The following is a 14907-nucleotide window of genomic DNA, read 5'->3' as shown; positions in this document are numbered from 1 at the left end:
CCCACAGGCTTACTGAGAGAAGATAAGAAAAAAGAATATTTAAAACCAGGGCATTAGAAGACAGGCAAAGAAAACATTCTAACTTAGAACTTAAAGCAAGGAGATGTACAAATCTAGTGGTCTTTAGAAGAGAAAATCATACTGATGGCTTAATAGGACTTCTCAAGGTAATTTTGAAGAATCCTCGACATTGCATCTCAGGGAGGGACAAACATAATCCCAATCCCCAGGAAGAGTCTGTCTAGGGAATGAATTAAAATGGCCGGCACTAACTTCCCTACCCCTAAGACCTTCTGGTAGTCTACCATGCATATCAGAGTTCCAGAATAGGCCTAGTCTTGCAGAACACCTGGCTTTCTCTGATTACTACCATTTGACTCTCAACGCTAGCTCCATACTTTCTAGGATTAGATTTTGGGTTCTCCTATTGTAACCTGAGTTTTTGCTTTTTGGGTGTCTTAGTTCCTATCTAGTGTCTGATACCCAGTTGATCAATGAGCCTGCATTTTGTTTTCCATTTCACTCTTATGAAGGGTCCTACCCCTGAACTCCCACTGATCTGCTGACTGATTTCCCTGAAAGCAAAAGCCTGCTTGACCTGTTTAGAATACTATTCTTTGATTGCCTGACATCTCTCTGGCTGGCTGGATCTCATTTGCCACATGATGGTACCCCTGATATGACTGCTTCCCCGAATTATACCCCAATGTTGTTAAGCCTATGGGATGCCATGCCTGGCCTTTCAGAAAAGATTTTTGTTCAGAGCCTGCATTTGCATTTGCATTTGCATGGAGTAACAATCTCTTGCCCCACCCCTGCATACCACCCCCTCTCTGTCTGCACATTGGGTAATAGGAAACTGGGCCATACACAGACAGTTGTCAAGTTTTGGCCAAGAAATTCCATAAATGTCCCAGAGGACCAGTGAAAACCTAAACAGGCCATACTTTGGAAAATTCTCATATCAGTTGACTTAAGAACTTAGATTTTCATAGGGAATTTCTTGGTGAGTCCAAATTTAGCCTTTACTCTGAGTAAACTATAATCCCTTCAGAAAGCCAGTAAGTGATTTTATTTTTTTTCCTTTCTGTCCTTGATCTCTATGGGGCCCATAGACTTGGAGCAGATGTTCCTTTTTGGGCAGCTTAGCTGTGCTTTAAGAAAGAACTTGGGTAAGGATCCCTCATTACCAGTATGGGATCACTTTATAAGGCACTTTTAGGCTGGCAATAATCCTTCTGAGCAATTTACCAAAATTTCAGTATTTTCTTTACTTTTTTTTTTTAATATTTTATTTATTTCTTTATTTGACAGAGAAAGAGAGAGAACAAGTGGGGGGGTGGGGCGGGGGGGACAGCAGGCAGAGTGAGAGGGAGAAGCAGGCTCCCCACCGAGCAGGGAGCCCAACCTGGAGCTTGATCCCAGGACCCTGGGATCATGACCTGAGCTGAAGGCAGACCCTTAACTGACTGAGCCACCCAGGCACCCCAAGTTTCAGTATTTTCTCTGTGTCACTTAAGATAACATTGGTAAAGAATAGAGACATAACAGATGCTTCTGGTCCTTAGAGATCAGAATTTGGATGAAATGGAAACTAAAAAATGAAGTTCTATTAAGCTGTCTAGAGTAGAGATTCTCCTATAAGATTCTCCTGAAAGATTTTACTCTTTTCATCCCTAATCCTCTCACCCCTATGCTCAAGACCTAAACAGGTCAAATTCTATACTTTGTCTTTCTAACCTTGATATTGCTCCAAATGCAAAAACAAACAAGTATAGTTTAGACTTTTGACAAAACTATAAAACATTATTTGTATATTGGCATTTTCTATAGTAAAATAGGCAGCTGAAAATAATGGGTTTAAGTTAAAAAATGATTTATGTAGAAGGAAGGAATGGATGTTGGTAGACAGTTGGTAGACAGTCAAGTGTATAAAATGTAACTTCCTTATTCTTTTACGTTGTCAGGTGGCTGAAATGCAATCTTAGTTAACCCAGGGCCGCCACTTTCCTGGGAGCTGTCTGATGTTGGGGACATCTAGGGCTCCAGGTCTTGGATGGAGGAGAGTAGGAATCTGCTCCATGATCATCATCCTTTGCATACAGAGGCATATCTGAGATGCTGATTTCCTTGTCTGTTCTTGGACTTCAGTCTACAAACCCTGGGACAAAGTCCTCCTTGGCTTTGTCCCTGGCTTTTCCAGGTTTGCCTCTCACTGCTTCTTCTCCTCCTTTCTTGGCTGCACTGAGGACATGGGATAACCTGGGAGGTTGTTTTGGACACGTCTGCCTACATACCCATTTTGAATATCCCGGTACCAAGCCGAACAGCACTAAACAACGATTTGAGTTTGTAGCCTCCATGTACTTCATACAGGAAGTTATTCAGAGAATCCTCTGTTCTTAGATTCCCTCAGTCTGGTCCAGGTTTTCCATTCTGTCTCCCAGGTACCCACTTCAGGCAATGGTGCAGACGGTGACTCAGAATCCCACCATCCTCCAAGCTGCTAATGTCCCTTTGTTTCCCTCTGATTCTTCTCTTTGGCCCCCTGCCGTGAGAACCATTATCTGCTTTTAGGGATGGGATAAGGAGAATGGTTTTATTTTGCTGTTTTTTTGTTGTTGTTATCATTTAAACTTTGGATCCTGAGGATTTATGGAGTTAACTTTTGAAACTCAAAAACCATTGCAAACAAAAATCTCCAAAGCAGTTTTTTTCTTATCTTTTTTCTGAAGCAGTATTTGTCATAAAAGGAATGAGATTTGAGAAAATGTAAGGGGATAGACCATGAATGAATATCAAAATATTTCTTGAATTTTAGCACTCAGTCTAAGCCTCCATCCTATAAAGGGACTGCTGAAACTCTGACAAATGGTGAAGAAACTGAGACAGACAAAGTTTAATTTTGGTGAAATGGGTGAAGGTGTTTTAAAAAAAATGAACATCTTAATGACCATTGGCTTTAATATGAAATTTGAGTAAATATGAAATAAAATCTATGTAGAGCAAAAACCTGGAATATTTTACCCAGAGGGAAAAAGAAAGAAGCTCACCGCTCTTGCTTATATTCTTATACTTTCCTTTCGACTAACCAGAGGTCTGCTGAGACAGGCTGGCTAAACCTTCAACATCTCCTTGTGTGAGAATACCTCACACGGGATTTATGCCCCTTTGTAACAACAAGCCTAGAGCAATATTGGGCCCCTAAATTTGTCATCCAGTGGCAGGCACTGTATGAAGCACTGGTCATCCAAGCCTGTTAGACAAAGTCCTTGTCCTCAGGGAGCTAACAGTGCAGCTGGGCTAGGAAAGTGGGCCAGTAAGCACGAAGTTCAAGTGCAAAGTGGTGAAAACCATAGAGATCAGCCATGGGAGTTAAGGGTAGGGATGGAGTCAGGGAGCGCATCTCAGAAGAAGATGACCTCTAGAAAGACAAGACTGAGGAACACTGTAGGTCGAAAGGCCACCATGAGTGGCAAATAATACAAAGGGGAGATGGAATAAAGGCTGGGGCCCAGTGTTTATATGAGAAAGTGACAAATCTGTGTGGAGGGAGGAGAACATTCACTCTTGAAAAGGTACTTCTCCCAAGCCATGTCCCCAGTCTGTGTGTGCGTGTGTGTGGTATTTCATATTATAATATTGGCACAACATAATGTTAGTATATATATATACATTTTTTTTTGAAATGTACAAATATATATCTGACACAGAGATTTACTTTTCTTCAGAGAACACTGTGGAGCACTGGGAGTTGCACTTTCGGGATGATTCATAAATATTTTATTATTTTATTTGTGATGTATGTCGGTAATTCCCATTTGGAGAGCTGAGGAAGTTTAAAGTCAAGCAAACAGTATTTGGAAGGTTTTCTCTACCAATAAGCAGCTCCTGTGAATGAAAAAGAGGGTAGAGGGGCACCTGGGTGGCTCAGTCAGTTAAGCATCTGCCTTTGGCTCAGGTCGTGATCCCGGGGTCCTGGGATGGAGCCCCACATTCAGCTCCCTGCTTGGCAGGGAGCCGGCTTCTCCCTCTCTTCCCTGCTCATGCTCTCTCTCGCACGCACATTCTCTCTCTCAAATAAATAAATAAAATCTTAAAAAAAAAAAAAGGAAAAAAGGAAAAGGGGGTGGATCTCTAATACACACACTGGATTCCAACTATGCCTGCATGACACTGAAAGATGGAGGGAGAAGGAAAGTGAAGACTCAAATTTATTTCTATTGTGATTTTTAGACTATTCGATGCATTCCAAAAAGTTGCGAGTAAAACTGCAAGGTATGCCTTCTTAGAGAGGAAACATCCTTTAGACTTCTTTATGATCACTGATATGTCTCTTAGCCTAGTTTGGCCTGCTTTGGTCGGATGCAATATGTGGGGGCTTCAGTACAAGATCCTTAAGACCCCATCCAAAGTCCCTGTTGTTTGATTTATGCAACTTCCATTCATAAGTAAGTACTGAGTAGATTAAGGAAATGAAATAAGCCACAGAACCTTTGATGCTAAGAAAGAGCCAAAGTCCTCTGACAGAAATAGCTTAGTCTCTGGGGGAAAACATTGGAGAAGACACTAGCAATCGCTTTCAAAAAACTGGTATTGGATTCAAGGAAAAATGGTCAGTGTATCTACCCAAAGTGAAAGGCCTGTGTCGATTTAGAAAAACTAAATCAATCTATTACTCTAAGATAACATTATAGTGAAATAATATTCCTGGCATACATGTGAAACCCCTTAGTCATTACTCTGGAGTATTTCCACTTAAATTTGATTATGTCAATTGCATTGATTCTTAAATTCACAGAAAGAGAAGCAATCTGCAAATGAGGCAGAGAGCCTGTTGTTAAAAACCTGGGATAGATTCCTGGCTACTCCACTTGTTTGTTTTGTGACTATAAGGTTGAATCATAAAGGATAAATAAAGAAAATCACAAAGAAACACCGGATAAAGAGAAGTGTTTATTTGCAGCACGCAAATATTACTAAAAAAAAGTTTTCCTTTTCTTGCTACTCTTTCTTTTTTGTTGTTTTTCATTTTTTCTTCTAAAATTTTATTTAAATTCAAGTTGGTTAACATATAGTGCACTATTCATTTCAGGAAGAGAATTCAGTGATTCATCACTTACATATAACACCCAGTGCTCATCACAACAAGTGGGGCTCCATCCCAGGACCCCAGGATCACGACCTGAGCCAAAGGCAGATGCTTACACTTCTTTATTTTTAAAGATTTTATTTATTTATTATTTTTTAAATATTTATTTATTTGACAGAGAGAGACACAGCGAAGAGAGGGAACACAAGCAGGGGGAGTGGGAGAGGGAGAAGCAGACTCCCCATGGAACAGGGAGCCCGATGTGGGGCTCGATCCCAGGACCCTGGGATCATGACCTGAGCTGAAGGCAGACGCTTAATGACTGAGCCACACAGGCGCCCCTATTACACTTCTTTTATGTGAGGAAATGGAGGCTTAGAAATGTTAAAGTCACCTGCATACGATGATAGATGCAAAATGTGCCAGAGCTAAGCCTCAAATCCTGTAATTCAACTCCATAGGTCCTGCTCTTAACTATCTACTAAGGACTCACTGAAAATTTAGGGTGTGTGTGTGGGGAAATATGTATACATACATATAAAAGACATATATACATATTTCTTTAAGTTGCCAACAGTGTAGAAGACAGACCAGAGTGGCAAAGGATTGGAGAGAGGGAGACCCGGACCAGTAAGGAGACAATGGGTTAAGAAGAGATCATTGAATTCTGAGCAAGATAGTGGTCATGGGGATGAAAAAAAACAAAGACTATAGATTTTAAAATTCTCTAATAACTGTCACCTGGTTGCATAGGAATTGAGGAAGAAGATAACAGATGAAGGACTGGTTGGAGTGAGGGAATGTTAGAGTTCGAAGTCCTGGAATATCTGAGACAGTCTTGTAATGGGAGCTCTGACAAGAAGGGCAGGCACGTAAGGTTGTGGGGTCAAGCTGGGCCTGAAATCCAGCCCACTTCCCCACCAAGTCAAAGACCCTACTGCAAGTGTTGCGCATCCAGAGAAAGGAAACTTGTTATCATAACTTGTACTAACTGTGAGTTCCAAGAGGTCTTGCCGACCAGATCTCTAGACTGGGCTTTAAGTCAAAGCCATGGGACTGGCTGCAATCTTCTGAGGGAGATAGAATAATGGGAGGGACATAAAACAAACAAAGACACCCAGAGCAAGGAGGTGGGAAGAAGACAGGAGCCCTCTCAAGAGAGTGAAGAAAAGAAAGGTGGAACCATAGGCTCGTGCAAGATCCCTAACATAAAAGATAGAACTATTTCAAGAAGATCATGGCAGCAAACAGTATAAATGGCAGAAAAAGCAGAGGTGAGCAATGGCTAAAACGCTCTGGGTTTAGCCATTAATTCAGCCATCCTTAGCAACCTCTGAGAGGTAATTTCAGTATTGTGGTAGAAATAAATGCCAAGGTGCAAAGAGTTTTAGAGTCGGAGGGAGGTGGGAAAGCAAAAACAGAAAAAAAATTTATTTTTTTTGGCACCAGGAAGAGAGAGCTTCGTTGAGAAAGTTGAGTGTTTGTTTGTTTAGTGTAACAGACGCCTGGACATTGGTTACCCACTGAGGAAAAGCAAAGGTGCAAGTAAAAGGACATAATTTTTGAAGCAAGTCCTGGTTTCATCCTGATAAATATTTTGTTTAAAAGTTCCATAAACACGAGTGGCCCAGGAAATGCTTTAGCAAATACTCATTAACAAAGTGACAGCTATTTAAAAATGTTCCCATAGCTAATATATGTTTATCACCCCTTGTGTCATAAAGACTTCTGGCATGGAATCTTGAGTTCTTTCGTTAGTATGAGAACCCTCTGTTCCCTGGGGATTTTCAGAGAATAGGGTACATGGTTGACCTCTTACTCAGACAGAAGGAAATTATGCTTTCACCCCTGGCCCCAGAGGAAATTTATCATGCAGTCATTACTTCTGGATGAACATTGAAATGAGACTGAATGCTGGAAGCCTGGATTCTACATGAGCAATATTTCTGGACTTAGTTCCCCTACACTGCCAAAAGAGGGACTTGGACTTGCAGATTTCTAAGTTATTACAGTTCTAAAATAACCCAATGACCACAAATCACATGTAAACGAATGCTTATTCTTATTTCATGTATGACAGAATACACCGAACAAGTAGGTCCCCAACAATGGGGAGCGCATTCTGTTACGTATGGTATTGCCACAGAATAGAATAGTATGCAGTTGTATATTATTCTTTTCCAAAGTGTTCTGAATAATATAGAAAAAGTTCCTAATAAAATGTTAAATGAAGCCAGGTGGAATCCAAATTTGCAGTATAAACTAATTTTGTAAAAGTAAAACAAAACAAAATATTGATACTATATTATATACGCAGATACAGAAAGAAATCTAACAATAGGAAGGCAGCTATGCTAACCACTATACCACCAACGCTCCGGCAAGAAATCTAACAATAGGAATGAATCCACTAGAGAGTGAAATTGGTGACAATAATTTATTTCTCCTTGGGGCGCCTGCGTGGCTCAGTCGGTTGAGCGTCGGCCTTCAGCTCAGGTCATGATTCCAGGGTCTTGGGATCGAGTCCCATGTGGGGCTCCTTGCTCTGTGAGGAGTCTGCTTCTCCCTCTCCCTCTGCTCATGCACTCTCTCACTCTTTCTCTCTCAAATGAATAAATAAAATCTTTAAAAAAATTTATTTCTCCTTTTATATTGTCACTCTCTTCATAATCATTACAATTGTTAGCTTTTTTGTGAGTTATGTAGGGCATTTTATACCCCAGGTTTGCAGGGAGGTTGTTTTCCTTTGTATTCAACTGTATTCAATTCAACTTATACCATTTTCAGGGGTGGAGATAGAGGACCCGCGGATACCATCTTCCCTGCTGGACTCAAGCTACACTGCAGAGAAGGACCGCAGAACACATCTTTGTATTAAACACACTCAAAAGCAAGCAGGTTGGAGAGAGAAGCTAAAGTAAAGTGGAAATTTTTCCTTAGAAACACTATTATTGTTTTTGTTAGTTTGTAAAGATATTACTGTTTGCCTAGAGCTCTATAACTTACATAATCTTTAAAAATTACTCTCTAAAATTTTAAGATAACCAAAATAATATTTGGCCTATAAAACTGTCTTAGACTCAGCCACATTTACCTGTCCTTCTGATATCCTGATGTTTTCCCCAATAATAGTAAAAAATCAAATATATTAATAAAATAATATTACTAGAATAATATTATTAATAATATTAATAATATTAATTTTTAAAAGTGGCATCTGCTTGTAACAAATGAATTATAAATTCCACAATACCTTCAGCAAACTAAACAAAGGGTAGAGGAAAAAGGATGATGCCTTCATGTCTTCCAACTCTGCTTTTTAAATTATTACTGACTATAGGCACCTATAGAAATTCATAATTCTAAAGTGCTAGAGGGGAGGGGGGTGGGAGGATGGGTTAGCCTGGTGGTGGGTATTGAGGAGGGCACATTCTGCATGGAGCACTGGGTGTTGTGCACAAACAATGAATCATGGAACACTTCATCTAAAACTAATGATGTAATGTATGGGGATTAACATAAGAATAAAAAAAAATCATAAAGTGCTGTTTGCTAACAGCAATTTCATAATTTATTAATGGTATCGCTTAATGAAGTTTTTATGTTTTTGCATAACCCAACAGTAAACTAAATAACAAATGCTCCAATAATAAAACATGAAGAAAAATATAATGGTTTAGTATTATTTTTTGTTAATGCCCTTTTAATTTAAGGATTAGAAGTTATATTCATTCAATAGACATTTATTGCATGACTAAATTGAACAAAAAGAATCTTAGTCTTTGACCACATCTCCTCTTAAATTGTCCAATTTAGTACATTAAGTAAAGGGCAACATAGAAGAACATACTCGTGCCAATTAGAGCATCTTTCCTGAGAGGCTGAAATTGAAAATGAACTCAATTCTGATTTTTATGAGAAGAAAGCAATTATCTCTTTCTCTGTTCAACAACTAAGGCAATATTTATAGCTTCTCTTCCTTGTCCACAACCTACAGCATTGGGCTTGACAGCTCCTTGAAATACATACATTTGCTCACCGAATTCTAATTCATGAGGGGCTATGTTCTGAGGCTTCTGGAGCAGTCTCACAAGGCTGTCAAGAAAGACCCTTATAAAGCATCACCAGTGAACACCTACAGGCGTCTTCTCTTTCTAGTTGTAAAAAGCACTTTTTTTTTTTAAAAGATTTTATTTATTTATTTGACAGAGACAGAGATAGCGAGAGCAGGAACACAAGCAGTGGGAGTGGGAGAGGGAGAAGCAGGCTTCCCATGGAGCAGGGAGCCCGATGTGGGACTCGATCCCAGGACCCTGGGATCATGACCTGAGCCGAAGGCAGACGCTTAACGACTGAGCCACCCAGGCACCCAGTAAAAAGCACTTTCTAAATGGAAGTCTTCATAAGTGTATATTCATCAAAGCACTGAGTTTTTAGGAATTTTAAGTTTAGGTCTTGTGATAATATAGTTCTCCTTGTCAAATACATATCCTTTCATACGTCAGATTTCCTAATTAGGTAAGCCTGTGAAAATTACATTTTGATTAAACTGAAAGACTCAATCAAGTATAAAAAAAAAGCTTTATTGTATTGACTTAAAATAGCATATTCAATTTTAAAGAGTTATGTTTCAATTGGAATAACATTTTATTTAAAATAACCCATGCCATTTAACTAAAAGAATGAGGGAACAAAAATAAGCAAAATCTCTAGCTTTTAGACGATGCTTCTAAACTTATGTGGACCCTAAATTCAATGTTGCAGACAAAGGCAGTCCCTGAACTCATGGTTTCAAACATGGTTTGTCATTTACACCACAAGATACTTTAACACCCAGTAACAATTTCTAGAGTGACTAGATGAAACTTGTATTTAAAAAATGACATGAGCAAAGTAGGCCTCTAAGACAAAAGTCCTCACACATAATTCTAAATAAAGCTGTATGGTCAAGTCATTAGCAATGGACTACTTAAAGTTGGAATTTAGAATTGCCCCGGACTCAGTTTATCGCTTCATGTATTTGTCTAATATATCCAGTTTTAATTTTTTTCACAGGTAAAGTGGGATTAATTATCAAGATCACTAAGAAACCAGTGATTCCTTTTGCTCTGCAGTGCACAACATAAAAAATACTGAAAGGTAAGAAAACATATTCTGCTACAAAATTCAGGGCTTCATAGTATTTTCAACTTAAAAGAAATTGCGAGTAAGTGAGGATAGAATTAAAGAAATCAAGATATTATTGAGACAATTGAAAAATATATCTTTTTTCTTTAAAGCATAATCTCCACACAGAAGAACTGCATGGACTAGAAGATGAGTATTTTTTCCTCTTCCCTAACTCTTTCCTACAAAGCATTAGGATGCTGTGTCCCACCCTGCATGCATGTGAATAGCGTATGTGTAAATGGAACTAAAATAAAATACTTAGTACTTGATTAATATTAAGTCTGCCCCTTGAGATGTAGTTAGTCACTGATTCCTTGACACATACCTCCAGGAACTTTATAAAAAGGAGAACAAACAACACTCTCTGTATCTGATGTAGTAATGCCTTCATTATGCCAGAGTCCCTTCCACGGCAAATTCTCCTAGAGAACACAACTAAGAACTTGGATGCAAACCAAAAGTCCCCTGAGCACCTAAAATAGATGTCACTGGGTCTATGCACTTTGGCACGTGCACTTTCCTCATAAGAGAATCTCTTGGACCCTCAGATAAAGTTACTGCTTTTCATTCCTTCCATAATTTTTTTATAAACTTTTTTTTTCTAGTTTTCTTGTGCACAGCACAAAAGAAATAATAATTATAAAGACGTGGTTGAGGTTGAAGGGAGTTGTTAGAAGAATGCAAACTGTCCGCACCCATAAGAAGTCACACTTCCATATGGATGCTGAACACAGGAGGAAAAAAAGTCCTATAAATATAATACAATTTAAAAAAGCATAGTGATTATGTGACCTTTTGATATAAGATGTAACAGCCTTACATACCACAAAATAGGCCCCTAATGTATCATTACATTATAGAATAATATCTATATCTACAATGTATCTACAATAATATTTACAATGTATATCCATGATGAGAAGTCTGGGTAATTAAGAGAAAGTTAAATTGAATTTAGTTCCCTTCAGAGAGATCTCAAAATATATACTGGATTTCAGAAAGTTAACAATCCAAAAATGGCTACATTCTTTCTAAGACTTCTGGGGTTTTCCGTGGTAAACTTGTAAGTTCACTTTTTGGAAAGTCCACAAATGTGGAGCTCCTTAATTGTCTCATTCCTTGTTTATTGACCAGCAGCAGTAATTATCTATTAACTAGTCAGGCCTCCCGGGAAAGAGTGACATTTTAGATGATAGTGTCCACCTCACTACCCTTTTGGGCTATTTCTCTTCTGCTCTGAGAGCTTCCATAGCTCAGTGATTTGAGATCTTGGAAATGTTGTCCATTTAAGATGGATGAGCTTAACGAAGATAAACTTCACAGGAAAATTAAAAACAAAAAAAGGCTTGCCAGAATTTTTTTTAAATAAGTGGAAATGAAGGGAAGGAGTGGTTAAAATGAACAATTAACCATAGAAGTAGATTAAAGGTAAAATCCTGATTCAAAATTGTGTGTTTTCCAGGTCAGATCCACCAAGCTGTGATGAGGTCAGTAAACCTTTCCCGAGTCCGTTTAAAGTGCTTGGAGCTGCTAGGTCTTGGTCCTCCTGTCTGATTGGCTCTATCCTGGCTCTATACTTCCAGTCGAAGATGAATTAGCCTATCCCTCCCCCTCAATCAAGAGCATTCTGCACATTCCGTAATATTAAAGCATATCTTTCTTTATGCGACATGAACAACAAAACATAAAACCATCCATGACAAGATACGAAAAAGGACAAAGCTTCAAAATAAAATAACAACAACGACCATCAGGTTCCTGAAAACAAAACAAAACAAAACAAAACCCAATCCTAGTAGCTTTAAATATCAACAGCCACAAAACAATACAGCGAAGAAGCTAAGGTATTTTAAAGAGTGTGTTTTCTCTCAGAATAGAGGCGAGGTGGGGGGAAAGGTCAAATGACCACAGAATATTTGTGCCCTGTGCCCGAAGCAAATAAACCCTGAAGGAGATTTCAATGAGTAAAAAACAGTACCTTATAAGTAACTGGTCTTGTCTACTCACAGCTGTTTCCAGTGCCGACTCTTGTTTAACTGTCTACTGCGTTCAGTTTAAAGTTAATTCTGTTGGCAAAAAAGTACAGAGCTTGTCTGGAAAATGCTGTTTGGACATAAACCATTCCTTTCAAAGCTGTAGTAGCTATATTTAAGTTTTCTTGTAGAGAGGGATATAAACCTTTCCTGTAGCTAAGTTTCTTCCTCCTCCCGCCCCTCAGACTTAGTCAGTGTCCTCCTATCCCATATATTGAAGAAAGAGACAGAGGGGAGGAAAAAAAAAAAAAAAAGGAACCAGGAAATATACCTTAAATAATGTAGTAGTTGAGCATTTGGAAAAAGACAAAAAAAAAAGAACCACAGAAAGCCTATCAGGATCTTAAATATAATTTAGCCCAACGCCCTCATTTTATAGATGAGGAAACTGATGCCCAGAGAAAATATGATTTGTACAAGGCCATTCACATAGCTAATTAATTCCGCAGCTAAGAATATTTACCAGGTTTCAGAAGTGCCAATTCAATGCTCTTTCTACTACTGTAGGGTACCCAAAGGGAAATAGTTTACCTTTTCCCCATGTATCCTTGTATAATACCCACAGGAGTTGGCAGAGAACAGTAACACAATTACAATATGAGAACCATCTGTTCTCAGAGAAATCATTTTACTCCACTTTGAAATCCTTAATACTGAAAGTTTCTCTATAATGCCCAATTTCTTGTATATTTAGGAAATAATCTTAACCTTTGTTGATTTTCCATAGTATTTTTATGTTTCAGGACGCTGACATCCCTTAGTCCTTTTAGAGGACTATTAGGGATGGTGCTATGACAGGTGTTAATCTTTAATATTTCTTTTTTTAAAGATTTTATTTATTTATTTATTTGAGAGAGAGCGACAAAGAGAGAGCACAAGCCAGGGGATAGGCAGAGGGAGAGGGAGAAACAGACTCCATGCTGAGCAGGAGTCCGATGCAGGGCTCCATCCCAGGACCCTGGGATCATGACCTGAGCCGAAGACAGACACTTAACTGACTGAGCCACACAGGCGCCCCTCATATTTCTACCCAGTATCAATGATATTGAACTAGAAACACATTACTATTATCACAGATCCCTATTTCCAATTTGTCGAGATTTTTTTTATACATGCAAATTTATTCTTGTTATTATTGATTACATATTTTTGTTAAATAAAAGCAGCACAATAATTTTTATTTGGTGTCTTTCATGTAAAATTTCCTACTTATATATAAAGAAATTATTTTTCTCTGACTGAAGGAGTGATATTCTTATTGTATTTTTAAAAATTTTCCTTTCTAAAATGTATTCATTCATTCATTCATTCATGCACTTATTTAACAAATATTAATTGAACATTTATAAACCTATCCCATCCTTCCCTGTGGAATATAGTAACAAGCATAGTTAGATAAGTGCATAGTTGTCAAATATAATCAAAGGGCTTACTTAAGAAGTAAGGTCAATTTTCTATAACTATCTTTTTATCCATTCTCACATTATAAGCATGTGCCCAATATTTATTTACATTCTCTCCACTGAGTTGCCCACTCTCAACAACATCCATCCTAGGGTCAGATAAGTCAAAATATGAAATGGCCCACATTGAAATTGCTCTGGGTACTATTAATCTTTCTATTTGATTTGACTCCCTAAACTACTAAAGGCAAATCTACATTACAAGCTACAATTTAAAGACACAATTAGCAAATGCTCAGACCCTTCAAAACCCATTTTCAAATTGCCATACATTCTTTAGTCAGAAATTCAGTTTGGTTTTGACATTGCCCATCTACTTTTAAAATGATATTGTTGGCTAATTGGACATAATTTAAAAAATAAAAAAATAAAATAAAATAAAATAAAATGATATTGTATCTACCCTTGCCCTGATCTTTGGAAGAAAACAGTACAATGTGACTAAATAATTATGAAAGTATATTTTTAAGTGATAATTTATTTTTTGAAACATATTTTCCAAAATGTTGAGTAATTAATAGGTTCTGTATCAATTTTCTAACCATGACAAATAAGCAACTGATTCAAAATACATAAAAATTGAGAAAGAAATCTTGTAAACCATACTTTATACTTTTTGACACAATGGCAGGATCTGAATCCCCTTCCATTCTCAATTAATTTTGTCTAACTGAGCTCTGTGCAAAGGTAAATCCCAAAGACATCAACATCTACATTTATATGTAACATTAATAGGTCAAGTATGATTAGAGTCTGACACTCTGATACATTCGACTTGGGTTTACTAAAAGTATTCCCCATTTTTCTTTTACTTCTTAAACTTTACTTTTAATTTGAACATTTTGCCTTTTGTCTATTAGAAGGAACAGGAAGGAAATCTGAGTAAGCCTTGAAAGAGAGGTAGGCTGTGAGGAGAGACAGAGATTTAGATGGCATGAGTCAGGGTGATTCAAGGTTGTGGACTGGACTCAGGAAGGAAGGTGTAAAGAAAAGTCACATACAAGCAGGTTGTTTGGAACAGAAGTGGGCTGAGCCACAGACAATAGATTATAGGTATTAAATGCAAGAACCAAAGTCTCTCAAAATAGGTTAAGCAAAGAGGGAACTAGCAATTTTGGTGACCAGTGCCAGCAACAGGAAATGGTCCTCC

General features: G+C 38.0%; 1 protein-coding gene across 5 annotated transcripts in view; it reads right to left on the bottom strand.

The window, feature by feature from the left end:
* The window catches only part of ARHGAP24 (Rho GTPase activating protein 24), a 511960-nt gene that overhangs the window by 205090 nt on the left and 291963 nt on the right, over positions 1 to 14907 (bottom strand). For 2 of the 5 annotated variants that reach the window (XM_064584736.1, XM_045880835.2), the window contains exon 1: positions 12240 to 12496. The exons of 2 other annotated variants lie outside the window; for them this stretch is intronic. The gene's annotated coding sequence lies outside the window, so the exon portion shown is untranslated. Of the gene's footprint in view, positions 1 to 12239; positions 12497 to 14907 lie in introns of those variants that run through there. One more of the 5 variants, XM_045880837.2, reaches the window with a different exon arrangement.

This window comes from Mirounga angustirostris, unplaced genomic scaffold (genome assembly GCF_029215605.1).
Source record: "Mirounga angustirostris isolate CCGP_5_RB_7025 unplaced genomic scaffold, mMirAng1.0.hap1 SCAF_2, whole genome shotgun sequence".
In the NCBI taxonomy this organism is placed as follows: Eukaryota; Metazoa; Chordata; class Mammalia; order Carnivora; family Phocidae; genus Mirounga; species Mirounga angustirostris.
The sequence above is the reverse complement of the archived record's forward strand: the minus strand, read 5'-3'. Positions and strand labels throughout refer to the sequence as shown.